The 6000-nt window shown below is 35.2% G+C and overlaps 1 long non-coding RNA gene and 1 pseudogene across 1 annotated transcript in view; both read right to left on the minus strand.

Annotated features, from left to right (window-relative positions):
* The window catches only part of LOC110219311 (uncharacterized), a 57476-nt gene extending 56948 nt beyond the window's left edge, over window positions 1-528 (minus strand). Inside the window, exons 1-2 of the long non-coding RNA XR_002327572.2 lie at window positions 290-528; window positions 91-200 (exon numbers count right to left, since the gene is read on the minus strand). This is a non-coding gene — a long non-coding RNA (uncharacterized LOC110219311). The remainder of the gene's footprint in view (window positions 1-90; window positions 201-289) is intronic.
* A 4315-nt stretch (window positions 529-4843) lies between these two features.
* On the minus strand, window positions 4844-5340 carry LOC110219310 (large ribosomal subunit protein eL32 pseudogene; annotated as a pseudogene).
* Window positions 5341-6000: the final 660 nt, after the last annotated feature.

The following is a 6000-nucleotide window of genomic DNA, read 5'->3' on the forward strand; positions in this document are numbered from 1 at the left end:
AAGCCATCTGTGGTTCCCACCTGCCTTCCAAACAAGATCCAAATTTCTTAGACTGGAATTCAAGACTATCATCAGTCTGATCCAACCTACCTTTTCAAGTTTCTCACACCATCTCATTTGGCACACTCTGTACTCATGCTCAAATAGTCTGTTCATTCTTCTCCAAATGAGCCAATTCACTTCAATTTAATAAGCATTTGCTAAATATTAAATGTGGAAAGGAAACTGTGTTAGGTAAAGAGGATGCAACAGCAAAAATAAAAACGGGTTCTAATTTTAAGAAGCTTACGTTCTACTCCTTGCATTCTTCTCCAGGCCTCACTCCTGATGACTCTCCTCCTAGATTTTCACTATAATGCCGAGACGCAGGGGTGTGCTGGAACCAGCCCCATCCAACTGGCTGGCACTTAGGAGCAAATGCTACTGATCATGCCTTGATGTATTGTTCTGTTGCTTGTCTAGACTTAAGGAAATGAGGGACAGAATGTTAATAATCCAGATTAAGCTTAATCTAGTTTTTTCTATTTTAATATGTTATGAAAATGCTTCTTTTTATAGCTTAACTTCAGAATAAAAGAAAAAAATTTTTTTAAAAGTACCATTTGTACATTCTGCTGTTGTTGTCCCAGAGAACCAGTCATAAAACATTTCCAGGCACATCCCTACAATCTCTCCACTCTGGAAGCTCATTCCAGCCCTGCAGCTTCTCCTTTGTGTTGACTGTCTTCTCCCAGGACTTCCATTTTAAGGACAGCCAGGGCCATTCCTCTCTAAGTAGCACTGGACTTTATTCTCAGACTTTGTCTAATTTCTCCATTCACTCCTTCATCTTCCTCTACTCTACTGTCCCACTGTTTTATATGTTGTCTTCTTTCGTTAGAATGTAAGTTCCTTGAAGGGAGGAAGGAAGGAAGGAAGGAAGGAAGGAAGGAAGGAAGGAAGGAAGGAAGGAAGGAAGGAAGGGAAGAAGGAGGGAGGGAGAGAAGGAAGGAAGGAAGGAAGGAAGGAAGGAAGGAAGGAAGGAAGGAAGGAAGGAAGGAAGGAGGGAGGGAGGGAGGGAGGGAGGGAGGAAGGAAGGAAAGGAGGGAGGAAGGGAGGAAGGAAAGGAGAGAGGGAGAGAAGGAGGGAGGGAGGGAGAGAAGGAGGAAGGGAGGGAAAGAAGGAGGAAGGGAGGAAGGGAGGAAGGAAGGAAGGGAGGAATGAAGGAAGGAAAGGAAAGAGGAAGGGAGGGAGGGAGGGAAAGAGGGAGGAAGGGAGGAAGGAAAGAAGGGAGGAGGGGAGGGAAGAAGGAAGGGAGGAGGGAGGGAAGAAGGAAGGAAGGAAATAAGTATTTATGAAACTCCTACTATGTTCCAGGCATCATGCTAGGTGCTTAAGAAATATTATCTCGTTTGACCTTATAATAACCTTGGGAGGTAAGTTCTATTATTTTATAATCAATATAATAATAAATTATTAAAGATACATTATTTTAATAATATTAGGATATAGATCCCCATTTTACAGTTGAGGAAACTGAGTTAGACAGTGGCTTTCCCAGAGTCACACAGCTAGTTAATGTCTGAGGCATAATTTGAACTTAGGTCTTCCAGACTTCAGACTCAGTGCTCTGTCCATTGTGGCACCTAGCTGTCTCCTTCCTTGACAGCAAGGACTTTCTGCTTGTATTTGTATTCCCAGTAGTTAGCCCAGTGCCTGGCATATAGTAAGCATTTCATAAATGCTTGTTGACTCGTTGATTTTATTCTACTAGAGGAAAACAACATTTAAACAAATATAGAAATACAAAATATTTACAAACTGAATACAAAGTGACTTCTGGTGGCAAGGAGGTAGAGATTACTCTGCCTGGAGAGCCCTTTCTTTTTCACAGCTGTGACTGCCTAACAGAGAATTCAAAATTTGAAGGTTGGAAGGAAACCTCAGAGGTCAGCTAGATGAAAGCAATGTCCCCTATAACATACCTTCAAAGTGGTCATCTAGACTCTGCTTGAAGAGTTCCAATGAAAAGGAACCCACCATATATCAAAGCAGTTTTTTCTACTTTTTGGTACCTTATAATTACTAGGAAGTTGTTTGTGTTTTTTTTTATATTAAGCCAAAATTTTCCTCTTTACAACTTCCTCCCACTGCTCCTTGGTTCTGCCTTTTGGGGCTGTAAAGAACACACCCAATTCCTCCCCCAAATGATGATTCTTTGAAGTGGGCTATCATGTCTTCAAGTAATAAGCCTCATATGAAATGCACTCAAGACCCTTTACCATTCTGCTTACCCTCCTCTGGACATTCTCTAACTTACCATTGTCTTTATTAAACCATGGTGAATAGAATTGAACATAGTACTCCAGATGAGGTCTGACAGGGAAATCTATACAATGAGATTAGATGCAGAATTCAGCGGAAGCTTCCTTTTCCTGAAAGCTATACCTGGGAGCTATATCATAATGTGGGAAATAACATAAGAAATTTACTGTGAATTTCTGAATACAGACAACAATGCCTCAATTGAAATTAAAAGAATAAATAAACCTCCAGGAGGAAAAACATGCTTTGAATTCCAAAGTATATAGTGATAAAATTTAACAAATACAAATTTTGCATGTGGCCAAAGAAAGACCTTCAACATAAAGGAAAGGAAATTCAAATAATAGAAGATTATTCCACCACCACAAGAAATCATCAGAGGGAATGGAATGATATTTCAAAAATCAGAAGATCTTAAGATAAATTCCAAAATGACCTACATTAATATATGAAACTAATCAAACTAATCATCAGTGGATTACATATTTCCTGTATGTGTCTTTGTAAGTAGTTTCTCAGATATTTTATGCAATTTAAATTTATTTTGATTGGAATTTCTCTATCTTTAGCTGCTGGGTTTCATTCTTGATATACAGAAATTCTGGTAGTTTGTGTACTTTTATTATACATACCGCAGAAGTTACTAGTTTTGCTGAAGTTATTAGTTTTTTTAAATAATTTTTTAATTCATTCTTTAGGATTCTCTAAATAGATAATAATAGAATCCACAAAATTAAATGGTTTGGTTGCCTCTTTGTTTCCTCAATTTCTTTTTCTCTTGTTATTGCTATAGCCAACATAAATACAACATAGCTAAAATAAATATTTAATGTGTTTTCATTAATATTCATTAAGAACACTGTTCTATGGCTTTAATTCTCCTCTTTGTGTTTCCCTGGTTTATGTATAAGATCATGTTTTTATTATAACTAGAATTTGGTAGGATTCCTTCTTTTAAAATTTTCACAAACATTTCATGTAACATTATATTCTGTTCTTTGAATGGGTGGTAGAATTCACTTAAATCCATCTGGTCCTAGGGATTTTTATTTCAAGTGTTCAATTTCTTCTTCAGTTTACTTTTCTAAAATTGTATTATTTGAATTCTTTATTTCTTGTCATGTTCCTTTGGATATTTTTATTTTTATAATTATTCATCTAAGCTAACAGATTTGTTCACACATAATTGAGGAAAATAGTTTACTATAGTTTTATTTCATCTTCATTTTTTACAGGTTATTTTTCATTTTTAATGCTGACAATTTGATTTTCATCTTCAAAAAATTCAGATTAGCATCCTGTCTATTAAAAAAACGCTAATAGTTTTATTTATCAAGTAATTTTTTGGCTTTCAATATTATAAACCAATTCTTTGGTTTTCAAATTTTCTACTTTGGTGTTAAAGTTTTTTGATTTGTTGTCTTTTTGGTTTGTGGTTTTTTTTTTTAAGTCATGTTATCTGTTATTTCTCTCTGTTGATGAAAGGGGTTAGAGATGTGAATTTTTTTCCAAGCATTGTTTTGGAGACATACAACAAGTTTTAACATGTTATTCAAGTGTTGTTTTCTTGAAGAATTTTGCTGTTATTTTTATGGTTTATTCTTTGACTCATTAATTCTTTAGGATTAAATTATTTAGTCTCCAGATAATTTTAATTCTTTCCTCAAGGTCAGTTATTAAGTATAATTTTTGTTGTAGTTAAAAGTAACCCATTATTTTTGATTTTGTATGTTTGTTCATGAGGATTCTATACTCCAATACATGATCAACTTCTTAAAAATACTAGATGCAACTTTGAAGTATGTGTGTTTATTTTTATTCCTATTCAGTAGCAGCCAGAGATCTACCGTCTCTAACTTTTCAAAAATTCTTTTCAGGTTCTTAATTTCTTTATTGTTTTTATTTTTATTGAATTTGCTTAGTTTTGAAAGAGAGTGCATTAAGGTTCTGTATTGTTGAAGTGTTATTGTATATTTCTACCTATAATTCAATTAACTTTCCTTTAAGCATTCAGATGCTATACTATTTGGTGAATATACAGTAACTGTTTATACTTATTTATTAATATGGTGCACTTAAGCATGATTTAATTTCTCCATTTATTTCTTTCATTCATGTTTTTTAATGGTGCCATGTCTTAGATCATGAATGACATCCCTGCTCACTTGAGTTCATCTCAAGTATAATAGATTTTGTTCTATCCTCTTACGTTAATATTTATGTTTTAAGTGTGTTTCTTGTGAGGACCATATGGTTGGATTTTGTTTTCTAATCCATTCTTCTATCTTCTATTTTGTGATTAAGTCCATTCCTTTTATCTTCACAGTTATGAGTGTTAATTGTATATTCCTATTTTATAATCATATTTTTCTTTACTTTGCTCCTTGTGCCTCTCTTTATAAATAATAAAAAGGTATAAGAGGAGTGTACTTAACATCAGTGTTCTGTAACTTAATCTGCCTGCTTCATTGCCCCTCTCTATTTTCTCTTACCTAGATCTCAATCATATTTTTTTATTCTTGCTTTTTTTTTTTGATGGTAGTAACTGGAAGCTTTATTTAACACAAATAAAAATGTGCAAAGTATTTTACTCATTTTCTTCACTCCTCAGTCTAGCATTTGGATTGGTAATTTTGATGGCTAGCTGAGCTGCTCTCTCAACAATGACTTTCCGATTCTTGGAGTACACATTGTGAGCAATCTCAGCACAGTAAGATTTGTTGCACATCAGCAGCACTTCTAGCTCTTTGATGTTGTATACCAAGAACTTCCTGAATCCACTCAGTAACATGTGTTTGGTCTTCTTATTGCTTCCATAACCAATATTGGGCATCAAAATCTGGCCCTTGAATCGTCTTCGCACCCTGTTGTCAATGCCTCTTGGTTTACGCCAGTTTCTCTTGATCTTGACATATCTGTCGGACTGGTGCCGGATGAACTTCTTGGTCTGCTTCTTGATGATTTTAGGCTTTACGAGAGGTCTGAGGGCAGGCATGGTGCCAGCGAAGAGATAGCGGCCCTTCCATGGGAAGCGCCAACAGAGAGCTATTCTTGCTTTCTTTCCTTATAATCTTGCCTTCATAGTATACACTGCAATGTTAGGATTTGTTTTGCCTGCAAGTAATTCTTAATTGACTCTTAACCACCACCCCCAACCAAATAACATCTCTTTTATCTCTAGTCATCTATTATCCTGTTGAGTTTAATGTATTTTTATGCCAAACTCTTGGTGTATAAGCCTGTATGTGTTTTCAATCCTCCTTTGTACAGTTCATATGAGAATGAGGTTCGTGTGATTCTGATTCCTCACATTTCTTCCTTCATGTTTATATACTTTTCCTCTTGTGTACTGCAGTTATGTAAAATTGCAAGTTCTTTTCTTCCTCATTTCTTCCCTTAGTGTGTTCCATTTTCCCTCCCTTTCATTTAATTCTCTCTATAGCCCTCAATGGCATTAGGGTTCTTAAAGGATACTTGGGTTTTCCCCCATTAGAATATAAGCATATCATCACTGTATATCCCCTTCTAATTGTTCAAAAGTTTTTGAAAGTCTAGCTTTCTCTTGACTCCTCTGTTCAAAGATTTTACTCTGCTCTTGTTTTTTCATCAAGACTGTTTAAAAGTCTTCTATTTCATTAAAGGTCCATTTTTTTCTCCTGTATGCTTAGTTTTCAAGACTGTTATTCTTGTTGTAAG

This window comes from Phascolarctos cinereus, unplaced genomic scaffold, assembly GCF_003287225.1.
Source record: "Phascolarctos cinereus isolate Bilbo 61053 unplaced genomic scaffold, phaCin_HiC Scaffold_5;HRSCAF=322, whole genome shotgun sequence".
NCBI lineage: Eukaryota > Metazoa > Chordata > Mammalia > Diprotodontia > Phascolarctidae > Phascolarctos > Phascolarctos cinereus.